Source organism: Triturus cristatus, chromosome 5_2, assembly GCF_964204655.1.
Source record: "Triturus cristatus chromosome 5_2, aTriCri1.1, whole genome shotgun sequence".
Lineage (NCBI taxonomy): Eukaryota > Metazoa > Chordata > Amphibia > Caudata > Salamandridae > Triturus > Triturus cristatus.
The window spans coordinates 733,158,151-733,173,105 of record NC_140588.1 but is presented as its reverse complement, the minus strand read 5'-3'; positions in this window follow the sequence as shown (position 1 = coordinate 733,173,105).

Sequence of the window (14,955 nt, the reverse complement as noted above, 5' to 3'; positions counted from 1 at the left end):
GTTTTAAAATAACTCTCCTACCTTGCAACTTTGCTGCGGAAAAGCATCTTTTACTCCTGGCTCAGCGGACGCTAGCGTTGTCAAGCACACAAACAAGCTACCACTCGTGGACGCCATTGCCGGCGTGCACCGAGGCCACGCCCCCTTTTGAGGCCACGCCCCTCCCCTAACCCCCCTCCTCGTATTAAATGTGTATTTGGAGGAAGCGCAGCGGACGAGCGCAGCGGGCGCGCCGTCAGCGCGCCGAAGGCGCGCCTAAGGTAAGCCCGTCTGCGCCCGTCCGCGCCAGGACGGGCCTGGGGCCTGCCACCCTGGTCTCTTCCACTCAACCTACTATATCATACTCCAGAGACTCTCTGATGCAACTATATCGCCCCCCCCAGCCTCTCTGTACGACTATTCTTCATGGTGAAAGTTCTTCTACTCACTGTGCGCACTGTTTTTACAAATTCACCCCGGTGACGAAAATTCAAACACCCCGGACCATCATCAAGATGGCCCTGCTAAATTGTAGATCCCTGCCCAAACATAGTCATGAAATCTTCATGCTTCTAGAAGAAGAGCAATTTGAGATACTATTTCTCACGGAGACGTGGCTCACCCCAGACTCAGATTTTGACCTGGTACTGGCGTTACCGCAGGGATATCTTATACAACACTTGGATCGAGTGAAGGGTAATGGGGGAGGGATAGCCATTATTCATAAGGAACATCTTTCATGCAGGTTTCGGGACAGCCCTTTACTGAACTGTGAAAATGTTCATTTTAGCATCCAATTGTCCTCCTGTAATTCACTCTCAGGAGCTTTTATTTACCGTCCCCCAGGAGCCTTGGGCCAATTTTGCAGCTCCCTTGTGGAATTCTCCACAGCTATGACAAGCACTCTGTCTAACTTACTTGTCTTAGGGGATTTTAATATCCACTTCGATAACGGGGAGGACAACACCGCATCAGAGCTGCTTTTAGACCTTGCCACTCCTCATCTTCATCTACAGAATGACCAACCCACGCACAGTCATGGTCATTTACTTGACCCTATTTTCTGTAACATTAACACCTTGAAAATCAATGCCCCGATTCCTCTGCCCTGGTCAGACCACAGGCTTATTCCCTTCAGTTGGGAGATTCCGACCAACGTTCCTCCCACTCCATCTCCCGGTAGACCGGTACGTCCCTGGGCTAAACTAGACCTCAAAAAATGGGAATACATCCTGGACCTCTCCAAGCCCATCTTTGCCATCGACCCCGTAACAGCGGATGTGGAGTTTTCATCTTGGATAGAAAATTCCCTTAATACCATCCTCCCTTACAAACCATATCGGACAACCCGCAATAAAACTTCCGCCCCATGGTTCACCCAGGAAACCCGCCTCCTGAAGAAGCAATGCAAAAGGGCTGAAAGAACTTGGCGGAAAGACTTCGACCCCAATAGCAAGATGGAATACAGGTTGGCCATCCTCAATTATAAAAAAGCCTTGAAAAATGCCCAAACTTCGTTTTTTCAGGAGAAAATTAATGATGCATCTTGCTCATCGAGGGAGACTTTTCGCATTGTAAAACTTCTCCTGAAAACCCCGGAGTCCACTTGTCCATCTGTCCTTGCAGACAACCATTGTGATAAGTTGGCCACGTATTTCGATCAAAAAATTCAAAACATTCTGCAGCAACTTCCGTCCATCCCCCTGGATCTTTCACCTATTTCCCTAACACAAGCCCAGAACCTCAACTCTAGACTTGAGACGTTCACTCCCATAAGCAAGGAAACCTTGGCCCCCATCTTTCAATCTCTTAAAAGTGGCTCACCTTCTGACCCTGCACCAGTTAAAATCCTAAAGCAAGTAACACCTACCATCTTCGGACCTATGGTACACCTGATTAATGCCTCATTGGCACTCGGAGTGGTCCCCCCCAGCTGGAAAAAGGCGAAGGTTAGAGCACTACTAAAAAAACCTAATCTAGACCCCCTTAACCTAGGCAACTTCAGGCCCATTTCGCTCCTCCCCTGCATCAGTAAAATGACAGAAAAATTCATAAATGTCCAGCTTTCCCACTACCTGGAATCGAATGAATTACTTAAACCATCTCAGATGGGTTTTCGCCCCGGACAGGGCACGGAGACAGCAATGGTGACGGTGGTCGAGGAGGCCAGGAAGATCATTGATTCAGGAGGTTCAGTGGCAGTGATCCTCCTGGATCTGAGCGCGGCCTTCGACACTGTCAACCACCAAATCCTGGTCCAGCGACTCAGTGATCTTGGGATTACAGGTGTCGCCCTGACCTGGATTAAATCCTTTCTTCATGACTGTTCATTCCAGGTGATCGAGGGTGACTATACTTCCAGGGAGACCCCTATGCGTTGCGGAGTACCACAGGGCTCCTCGTTGAGCCCCACGCTCTTCAACGTATATATGTCCCCTTTGGAAAAAATAGTCACCCCCCACGGGATTAAACTCCTAACGTACGCTGATGACAGCCAGCTGGTAGTCTCCCTTTCTCAGCAGGAAAACCCTATCATCAACCTTTATTCCTGTCTGAAAGACATAGTCAGCTGGATGGATAGCTCGCACTTGAAGCTCAACAGCGACAAGACGGAGATACTGGTAATGGGGAACCAGGCTCACTTCCGGCCAGAATCTTTATGGCCCCCATGCATGGGCAAGCCTCCTACCCCTAAAACCGAGATCAAAAGCCTCGGACTATGGCTTGACCAAAATCTCACCATGCACACTCATGCTAGGAAAACTGCTGCGGTCTGTTACGGGGTTTTGCGATCTGCCCGAAAAATTCTGCCATTACTCCCTTTTCCATCAAGGAAACTCCTTATCCAAGGCCTCATCCTGTCACGCTTGGATTATGGCAATGCACTGTTTCTGGGTGCCCCGCGGAAAGTCACTATCAAATTGCAGGTGGTTCAGAACGCGGCAGCACGGATCCTCACCAACACCAAGAGCCGGTGTTCGTCCAAGCCGGCTATCAAAGCACTCCACTGGCTACCCGTGGTTGAAAGAGTGCAATTTAAGGCACTCTGTCTCACGCACAAAATCCTCAACGGCAAGGCCCCTCCCATCTTTAAAGACCTGGTGACTCCTTACACCACTTCTAGACCTCTCCAATCCTCTAATGCTCATTTAACTCTGCCACCTAAGATCAAGAGAGCACGATCAGGAGGTCGGCGCTTCTCCTATAATGCTTCCAAATTATGGAACTCACTCCCTCCTGACATTCGTGCACAGCCTAATCTGTTGTCCTTCCGAAAATCTCTGAAAACATGGCTGTTCCCGTGAAACCCCCTTACGACTCCACTTGTACTCATTCAGCGCTGGGACGCTCACGGGCAGCCATGCGCTTTAGAAATCCAGTAACATCTCAAATTTTTGATAATATTTATATTAAAAGTACTGTATCCGGGAAACTTCAAGGACCTTTCTTTCTCAGTAATCCCTGCTCTGTTGTTTTAGCCAAATACATGTGTGAAGACTGACATTTATTGCCACAAAGTGGCCTAGCATACATTCCGGCAGACCTTCCTCGCCCTCTTGAACAGGAACTCTCACATGACCCTTCACAAAATCTCTCTGTACCCCAAATCTTTTCATGTATGCAGAAAGAACAGTTTAAGAATCAACAATGGATTCAAACAGTCAGTGATTTCTATCATATTACAATGTAATACATAAAAGTACTAGTATTCAACCTTAGCGCGGCACCTGATGACATAAAAATCAATAGCAGTACCACACATACACTGACTGACCAATACATCGCGGCACCCGATGAAATAGGCTACAGTATCTCACAGCAGTTCTCCTTCCTTCACAATTTCTTCTTACAAATAGACCTTTAAAACAATGCTAAATCAAGCAGAATTAACATCTAACTCTTGTATGCTCCACTAAGTAAATTTAATGTACCCACTCACTCAAGGGAATAACAGGAAATAATACTCTACAGTGTTAGCACGTACCCAGGTGAAATCTCGACCAGCTGGAAATCACCTTGACTAATGTAAGTTCACCTTTGCACGACAGGATGTACCAACACCAATCACTATTAATACACTCCCAACAATCAGTTCCAAGTCCCTATTTCAATTGTGCCACAGAGCGTACTTTGCAGACAAGTTAAGCAACAATAAACATCTTACCTATCTTGGGATCTTGGGCTGAGACAAGCCCAATAACAACTTTAGCTGCTCCACAATAAGCGTTGGTGCACTCACGCAATTAAACCAAACATATTGTTACAATCATAACACACAATGTCAACACATCTCTGCAAGCTTGATATAGAAAAAATGCTACAAGCAGCCTTCCAAGCCGCCAAAACACCGCTGATCTTCCAAACTGGGCCATGGATTTGAAAGGGCATGGAATGGACTTGAGCATGCTCAAGATCTTTTCCAGACTATGTTAGCTTCCTACACCTTAGCGAAAAACCATCCTCTGCATTACTGCTTGATGGAGCGGAGTTTCTTGAATCTCAGTCTCTTAATAAAATCATCAAAGAGAATCCTCCACTGGTCATATGGAACTTTGATTTTTGACTTGAAGTATAAGAAAGGAGCTAACGTCCGCAATGCACAATTACAGTGAAACCAATGTAGTTCCACAAGAAAAACAGAGAAAATAGTGTCCACATCTTAGGTGTTTATAAACAGTTTAGATCAGGTTACAGGTCAGTCAGCACAATTAAAATAAAACTATTGTATGAGCATACATATTTAAATAGTTCTGCAATCTAAATTTATATATTACAAGAAAGAATATGCAAAAGAGAATCACATACAACAAGCAAAAAAACAAACCAAGCAGGTTCCATAAATTAACTTTCCTATTCTAAATAAAGTATTGAAAGTGGAAAGGGGAAATTCTATTAGGAAGTAAACAGCATCAGATGAACCAAGTTTAAGGTTCATGAGGAAAGCATGAGTGCTCATTCATGAACCTCAATACTCAGGGCACGGGGAATCAGCAGAGAAGAGAAGAAGACTCCTCTCAGCGAACTTAGGAAAGAGTCCGCTTACTATTCTAAAGATGATATAATTAAAGTATGAAAGAAGATTCAAGAATGCTTCGTCCTAACAGTTTCCACCAAACAGACCAATCCGATAACTGTGTTCTCTTGGAGCAGGTAGACTACCTAATTTCCCAGCTCTCAACAAAGAAGCAGTTATCTGGGCGACCTTGAACATAACAACAATCCAGTCTGCCTGTTACAGGATGGTCTCGCCCACCATCTCAGTATTTATACCTGAGGACAACTTCTAATTAAAAGTTAAATAGCCTACTAGTCTAATACAGTAACAATAAGCCTATTCTAACTTAATGAGGCACATGATAAGTAACTTGCAGAGGAGTGAAAATCAAAGCACTTGCAACACATTTCATGAAAATGCAACGTATGCAACTTGGGCCTGGTTATAAACTACTCCAACAGTGGATTCAGAATAGATTCCAAATGAGTACAGTTAGTACATGTAAATATCAAGTACATGTAAGTTAAATATACATTTCCTTTTATAGCAAATATATTTATTATAGTTCAGATAAATATATGGGTGGCTCTCAATTAAGTGGATACATGGCCACTCACTACAATTGATTAATAAAACACACAAAATAATATAGTCAAACACGATGAGTATATAGCTTGCACATAAAGAGGTGGGGCACTAAATGATGCTGCTCAAATGGGAAGAAGGACCAAGACTTCCATGAGTTATTTCATTTTCTTCTTTCCCATGCAACCCAGCTTCTGTGTGTTCCGTGTTGGAAAGAATATGAGGATAGCATGAGGGAAATGGGGCCCATTGGAGATAGGCAGGCATTCATGTTTGGGAAACTGTTTGCCGCAATTTCAAAATCAACACCGACTTGTTAGGTAAGATGGAATATGGCACAGGCAAGAATACATTCTGAAAGGTTTGGAGTACATTCTGTGAGAGGATCCATGGCAATGAAATCTTATCTTTTAGGTGTAAGATTAAATATACTAATAAATGAAGTATGAGATCGGCAAACTAGTCAAGGACTCTGTTTAATTTTTTGTCTCAAACCAGTACCTAGTATGGCTGTAGAAGTGTCTGCTAAGAATTAAACTAATATAATCAACACCTAGAGTCATGTCATGCAATGCAAAATGTCCTAGGTTTCATCTCTCAAAGTTTTAATTCTACTAACCCTTTAGCGCAAGGGACGTGAATATCTGCCACACTACCTCTCTGTGTGTAGAATGTGAACATCACACCCTCCAACTAAACAGAGGAAATCTTTCTGGTGTCTGCACCAGGGAGATTTTCATTTACAGCCCCTGTTTTGAGTGGGAAATCGCCTTTATAATGAAGCTGGAACCCCGCATACCTTTACCACGCAGGCTTGACCACTCATGGGACGCTACTATGCATGCCATTACCACATAAGTCTTTACAACGAATATGCATTTACCACGCATGCCATTATAACAAATTTCATTATAAAGGCATGAATGGTAAAGGCATATTTGTTGTTAAAGTTATAAAGGTAAGTACATGTACGCAAACCAGTCACCGCCAGAGCATCGGGTCCGATATAACTGCCCGCAAAAGTTGGAGTTTGTTGCTCCCACTTCCCTGACAACCCCACGTTCAGTAGCCCTCAGCCCCATTCCCCATTTGAGATGCTTCCTAGCCAATGTTAGAGCTCTACCCAAACACTCCACTGAAATATGGGACTTAATAAATTCTGGTTCCTCTGAGTTAGGGTTTCTTACAGAGACTTGGCTTAAACCCTCCTCCACCCCAGCCATCACTCTAGCCCTTCCTGAAAAGTACTGTATACTTAGACTGGATAGGGAGACTAAAGTGGGTGGAGGCATTGCCATTGTATTTAAAGAACTACTAAAAGTATCTATTATTGATACTACTTCAGACAAGGACATAGAAATCTGTATTTTTAAGATTGAACTGACCCCCAGGATTGCTTGAAGGGTGCCCTGATATACAGCCCTCCCCACCCTCCTAAGGATTTTACCACTAAAATGATGGAAAGTATTGCCCCCCCCACACCATTTCCTCCAAACAATGTGTGTTACTAGGGGATTTCTACATCCATACCGAAGAGAGTGGAAATACTGAGTCCGCTAACTTCCTAGCAGATGTAGCCTCCTTAGGATTAGTAATGATCAATGCTGGTCCGACTCATTCGGTGGGCTCCACATTGGACATTGTCTTCTCTAACTCTCCTCGCATATCTGCAGAACCACCTTGTCCAGTGATCTGGTTGGATCACTTCCTGATCAATTTCCAGAGAAAAGGAATTTTACCTAGTGACATTCCTTCTACTCTCCTCCGCAATTCTGGCACAAGAATACACAAGACACCTTTGGAAAAGTTTTATGCCCCCGAAATATGCTGAAACTGCTGGTATTGAGATCAAGCTTAAGTCATTCCATGAGGCAGTGGAACAGGCCTTAGAAACACTGGCGGCATTAAAACAACAGCATGCAAATTCTCACAGGACACATGCAGTCTGGTATACCTCCGAACTCTGGAGAGAAAATGCTAACTGCAAAATTTGGAAAAAAAGTTGTGAAAAACTCAAGTAGAGAAAGAGAAAATAATCTATAGATTGGCTCTTTCACTCTACCACGGGAACATCAAAAAGGCACGAAAAGATCATATCTCCTCCCAGCTACACCAAGCTGGCAACTCCACTAAAGAACTTTATAAAGTTCTTAACTCCTTTACCAACCCCATAGCCTGCACCAATCAGATCCCCCCTCAATCATTATGTGATAACATTGCCAACCATTTTGAGGAAAAAAATTATATAATCTACAACCAATTTCCCAACAGCTCTGAACTCCCTGATATTTCTGCCCTACTGCCTACATCTCAGTGTAAGAGTGAGGGTTGCCTTGAGAGCTTTCATTTCTTGCAGATATCTCAAGTAGAAGAGATGCTGAGAACAGCTAAATTGGGCTCCCCCTCGATATTTTGCCAGCCAAGCTGTTTGCTTCGCTAGCCCCTCAACTAGATCCAACTATCTGTATGATATTAAATGCCTCCCTTAGTGAAGGGAAACTCCCACGCGAATGGAAGGCATCACAAGTCCTTCCAATTCCGAAAAAGACTCATTTACCCTCAACTGAGTTAACAAACTACCATCCCATTTCTCTCCTTCCACTCATGAGTAAACTCCTGGAAAAACATCTTAATATTCAGCTTATGCGATATTTAGAATCCAACTGCAAACTGGACCACTCCCAATCCAGCTTCAGACCTAACCGCTCTACTGAAACCACTCTTATAGGTGTCAAAGATCACAATAAACTGGCTCTGGACAACAATAAGGCGGCGCTGTTGGTACTACTGAATTTGTCCACGGCTTTTGACACCGTTGCTCACCAGCTGCTCCTCCATTGACTAAATAAGACAGGGGTGTCCAGGGAATGGCGCTCAAATGGTTCGCCAGTTTCCTGGACCAGCGACTCAAACTGTCAACTTGGGCCCTTTTTGGTCTCGCATTCTTGAGCTCACTAAGGGGGTTACCACAGGGCTTCTGTCTTAGCCCTAATTTTCTCAATGTGTACGTTGCCCCCCTTGCCAAGATCATCAGAGACCACTAATTCAACCCATATACCTATGCGCATGACCATCAACTTTTCTTATCTTTTGCAAACGATAAGATCTCTACCAAATCTCTCATTGCGGAAGGTATGCAAGCAATCTGCGGTTGGATGACGCAAAACTTCCTTCAGCTCAATGCAGCCAAAACTGAAATCTTGCAGTTTGGTAAAGCCAAAACCCTGTGGTCCCCCGACTGGTGGTCTACAGAACTCGAGCCAGCTCCTATCCCCAAATCTGTGGCTAAAAACCTGGGTGTCTGACTGGACCTCGGTCTAACTATGAGAGACCAAGTTCTGGCCACCACAGGTACCTGTTTTCACACTCTGAGCCTCCTCCGTAGAGTGTTCAACCTCCTTCCCTTAACTGTGTGCAGAACCCTAATACAAGCCTTAGTTTCTAGCCACCTCGATTACTGTAACACCCTTCTTATGTCTGGCAAGGAAGCTATGTTAAACAAATTGCAGGTGGTTCAGAATATAGCAGCCTGTTTGCCTCTCAACATTCCCTCAAGAACCCCTTCCCGGCCATTGTTACGGCAGCTTCACTGGCTTCCCATCCGCCAGAGAATCAAGTTTAAAATCTGCAATCTTGTTCATAAGTCACTACATGGTAGAGGCGCTAGTTATCTTGCAGAAAAAATTAAATACGACCTGCTCAGAAGATCTCTTCGCTCGGGTGACAAAACCCTGCTAGCCCTTCCCCTTTACAGGAAACTTAGGCAGGGGGCAAAGCTTTTACTTCTCTTGCTCCTGTGTACTGGAATCAACTGCCCATCCAAATACGTGTACCAATCCTCTTCACTTCAGGAAACTCCTTAAGACTGATTTGTTTCAGTAAATGACCTGCCTAGCCCTACCTACACCATTCCTTAGTGAGGAGCTACCCCTTCGGGGGTGATTCCTGTGCTTTACAAATAACAAATTATTATTATTATTATTAGTTTTATTAAGTTTTAAGGGGGCGATTATGATGCGGCCCGTAAAGGTTCCTGGCCGCATCGTAATGGGCCGCTCGGTTTACTTACCAACCGCCACATTATGATGCTGACGGTTGGAAAGTAAACCGTCCGGTCCTTCTGGCTGGCTTACGATGGGCTCATGGAGCCCATCGGCCAGTTGGAGCCGGCCCGTAATCCCAAAGGGTGGGCCTTTATGCCCTTGGGATTGCGATGCACGCTTTCAGACATGGTTTCCATGCCTGCCTGTCCAACATGGAAACAATGTCGTAAAGCGTGTTTGGAGGCCCACAGCAGTGCCCATTTGGGTGCGCGGCCTCCAATCTGGGGCCTAAGGTGACCCCCCTGCACCTCATGTCAAGGGGTGCAGGGATGAACAGCACCTCTCATTTCCCTATTGGACCATGTATTACGGCCGGTTTACGTCCATAATGCAAGCTCCCATAGAGAAATGCAGGAATGCAAACGAACAGTGTTCGGTCGTATCCTAATGAGGCGGTCGGGAATGCCGACCAGAAGTCGGTTGGTCCTAGGACAGAGTTGGTGTTGGGCGGAAGCAATTCGGCCCGACATTGAAATCGGCCCCTAAATGTTTTAAGTATTATTTTTTATGTATATATATCAATTGGGAAGCTTTATTAAAAGAAATTGACAGAATCAACCAGGAGCTGGGTAACAGTGAATTAAAGGACTACATTTTAAAATCCATAAAAGAAATTCAGGAAAGACTGAAAAAACAAGAAGATAAAATTAAGACCAGAAAAGTCCATAAGTTTGTAAGAGACAAAGCTGATTAAGAGCAAGGTCAGGTATTAACGTTTGCGCGCAAGTATGACAATGCAAAAAGAATCAGGATGAATGCCATGTCCAAAACTACTACCATGGTGAGAACAACAGAAAGTGAAACCAATGTAGGAATTATGTTGTCCACTTCAGACCTAAGTTCTGTAATCAGCGGAACAGAATCAGAAGGGGAAGGAAGCTTTGGCTTCTCCAATGTGCAGAGTGAAAAAGAAAAATTAAGTCTAGCAGAGGAGCTGGATTTTTTAGCCCTAGACAGAAGACAAACACTAAGACCTCAGAATGTGAAGAAACAAACAGAAAATGCCGGAATGGGAGGAGGCGAGCAAGGCGAAAGATCTGAAAGCAGAAACACCAAGAAGACACAGTGGCGCAAGAGGCAGGGCAAAACAACACAGTGATAAATCTGTCAGAAACAGAATTAACAAAGACTGAAACACAACATTTAGCGCTCGGCCTATCATATTGCCCCACGAGCAATTTTGACTATGTCAGCACTAGAGTCAACATATTCCAATTCATCAGGAAATTAAAGTAAAAAAAGTTCTTTACCATCAAGGGAGGCACCAATCCAACTGACACTATAGATATGGGTAAAAGACCCAAGGATAATTTACAGGTATCTGATACCTCAACCATTCTGATGCTATAAGAACTTAGCAATGAGAACAACATAGATCTACAAACAGATTTAAGAGTAGAATCTACACAAGAAAAACTACAAACATTGGAGAAGGCCCATTCAAGTGCAGGCAACAGCCCATTCAAACCAAAATCATCTTTTCTACAACTGATGCCAAAGGATGCCATGGACATCTTTCAGGAAAGAGTTGTGGAGGATCTTAAAAAACTGAACCTCAAAGTGAAATGAACTTAAAAAAGAATTAAGTTTCGGGATCGCCAGTACGACTAGCTGATACGTAAATTGAGAAACAATCAGGAGATAGTTATCAACAAGTCTGAGAAGGGCAGTAATATTGTCATCTGGCCAAAAAAAGATTATGTACAAGAAGCATACCATCAGCTAAATAACACAGAATGTTATGAGAAAACTAACTTAAAGCAATATAATAAAGCTAAAGAAGGTCTATAGAAAGATCTGATGCAATGGAAAAGGCAAGGTCTGATTTCCAAAGATGAATTTAACTTCAAGTACAATGAATTTCTGTTGCTTCCAACAATGTATTTTATACCCAAGATACATAAGGAGAGGACACCGATTCCAGGCAGGCCATTAATCTCAGCTATTAAAGAAATTTGGTAGAACGTTACCCAGTATATTGATTACTATCTTCAAGATAATGTACAGAGACTACCAACATATAAAGACACTGGTGACTTTCTATCAAAATTGAATGCTATCACATGGACGGAAGGGCTGCTGCTTATAACATTGGACATAGAGTCCTTATATACAAGTATTGACCATCTAGCAGGTTTAGCAGCAGTCAAACACTACAAGACCCCTGATCAACTACAATCATAACATAATGTTGATACAATTAACCAGATGATGTGTTTTTAATAACTTTTTTCTGTTTGGTAAAGAGTTGTATAGACAGAAACGGGGAGTGGCAATGTTGGCTGGTGGGAGGAGCAGGTTCTCAAAACAACCCATGCTGCTAAGTATTCCGCCCATGTGTTACACTGGCCTAGGTTCATCGATGATATCTTTATAATCTGGAGAGGAGATTTGAAAAGTGCAGAGGAGTTTATTAAAGATATCAATGACAACACGGTGAATCTGAGATATACATCTAACATCAGTAGTCAATCAGTGGAATTTGTGGATGTAAGGGTATATGTATCCAATATGAAATTGGAAACATCCCTACCCAGAAAGAAGACAGCTGGAAATACAACATTACATGCTAGAAGTGCTCATCCCAAGCACCTACTAGCCAGCATCCCCTTTGGAGAATTCCTAAGTTGAAGTGAATCTGTAGTACAGAAGTAGAGCTGGAAAGGTGTATGGAAGACGCTACAAAGAGGTTCAGAGCAAGGGGTTACAGCATAAAAATTTTGAAAGAGGGAGCAGAAAAAGCAAAGTCCAGAACGAGAGAAACTCTACTCGAACAATACAGTGAGGGATACGAAACAAAAATACCAGCAGCAATATCTGATACAAGCAATGAGGATACAACAGCTAGACTCATTACAAGATTTAGCAGTCAAGACAGGCAGATTAAAGCCATTATAAAGAAAAATTGGCCAATAGTACTTACCGATGCTGTTATGGCCCCCAGATTACCAGAGGTGCCGTCAATAACATTCAGACTAGCACCATCCATGTGGGCACAGCTAGTCAAATGTAGCCCAGAAATCAGCCCTACCACCTGGCTAAAACCAAAGAACGGTTTCTTTAAATGCTCAACCTGCAGAGCATGTAAATTCAGTGTTAACACCACTCACTATGAGACACCATTTATTACCAATAAGACAGCCATTATAGGGAATTTTAACTGCAGGACTGACTTTGCTGTGTATGTTCTCATGTGCACTTGCGGCATGAGATATGGGGGCAGCACTAAGCTGCAAGTGCACGAGAGAATTTTACAGCACTTAAGAGCCATAGTCAACAGCGATGCCACATACCCGGTGGCACGGCATTTTAAGGCAGTACATGGCAAAAAAACACAAGACTGCTTAAGATACTCTGTTATTTACTTTGTTCCCAGCCTCAGACGAGGAGGAAACAGAGACAAAATGTTACGTCAGCTCGAGACTAGAATGATTTCGGAATTTGACAGTAAAACACCGCATGGATTAAATAACACTGAAGAATTACATAACTATCTGTAAATCATCCCACAGAATACCCCAATAAAAGGCAGAGAGCCCACATACCCACCATGTTATAATCAAACACTAAGGACTCAGTGACTCAATTCAATTTATAAGCTTTTATTCGGTCAAATAAATCAACCATATAAGCAATACATCCATAAAACAATCTGATTAAAAGAAAACGATAAAATCTAAAAACAGTAGGTAAGAAAAATAAGAGTATCAAAATTCATAAACATGATATGTCAAGTACAAAAGTACAAAGTACAAAAGTGCAAGTGCATAGTTCACAAAGATCCCATAACATATTACTTGAACATAAGCGAGCCTAATTCAAAGTGCAAGTGCAAAATATTCCAAAAGAAGCATACAATCAGTTATCGATGATCAAAGATTTCCTAGTACTAATAGCTTTCATAAGAAATGTGGCTAGATAAAAACACAATTGCGATCATCTAATCTAAAAAGCAACTCCATGGCATTTTTAAAAGATCTAGTATTATATTATAAAAAGAAAGGTTTTAAATAAAATTTCCTAAGATGAGTATAAAAATTACAAAAAAGTAGCATGTGGCAACAGCTTTGGTGGGATACTCCATCACATGGGCATGGGTAAGTGGAACTCTGTTTCGTGACTGGGAAATTAACAAGATGGTGTATGCTACCTAGTCTTAATCGTGTCAACACGTAACGATGTGATGCTCTGGTCACAAATGACAAATAACTTTGGAAACCCTTTTTAAGATCCATTTGTAAGTAAAATACGAGAGTTGGTTGAGTCTTGATGGCATGGGATCTTGCCTCTAATTTGTTAGCCATCATAACTGTTTTTATCTCAGTTCTATCGATAGAAACTGAACACTCTGGATCCAATCGGATATCACAATTAAATAAGAGTTTAAACCAATGGATATTATAGTTAAGCCAGGGTATTTTTAAACAGTTTTCCAAACTAAGACAATCCCGTATTATGGATTGGGTGAACAGTGTCTCCTCTTTTGACCATATAGATTTCCATAATAGGAGGGGGCGTATTGATGCCAAGTCTGAAATATATTTTATGCCCACCTCCCTATGGATCAATTCAATAGAGGCAGATAAAGGAGCACACAGTAAGCGTTTTAAAAAAGAATTTTCAACTTGTTGTAATTTATTACCTTGACAGTGGCCCCAGACACCTGCCCCATAGAGGGCTGCAGTGACGCATCGTATCTCATAAATAGCCAACATGTCTCTGATGCGTCGGTTACCTAGTTTGGCAGCAAATCTAAAAATGCCATTGATGTTTCTCAGCATCATGGAGCAGGCATTATCCTGTTCCTGAACCCATGACCGATTTCCTGCAAACGTAATGCCTAGGTAACTGAAGGTTTTAACTGTCTGGACCTTAGAGCCTTCGATGTAATAAGTACTGGATGTTATAGGGTTCCTGCCACAGGCCATTATAAAAGTTTTCGATTTGTTGATTAAATGTTTCCTTTTAGTAATAAAAACAGTAAAGTTATCCATGAGACGTTGTAAACCAATGGGAGTGCGGGAGAGTAAGACCGCATCGTCGGCATATAAAAGAATTGGGACGGACAAACCGTCGACCCTAGGGGCATCCGACTCGAACAGTTTCAGGGCTGCGTCTGCTTCATTAATAAACAAAGAAAAAAGCAATGGAGCCAGCACGCAGCCCTGTCGGATGCCTCTTTTAACTTTAAAGGAGGGAGTTTATTCGCCTAAATGTCCATACCGCACCTTGCTTGACAGGTTTCTATATAATCTCGCTAGGAGATAAATTATCTCCTTAGGCGCGCCCATA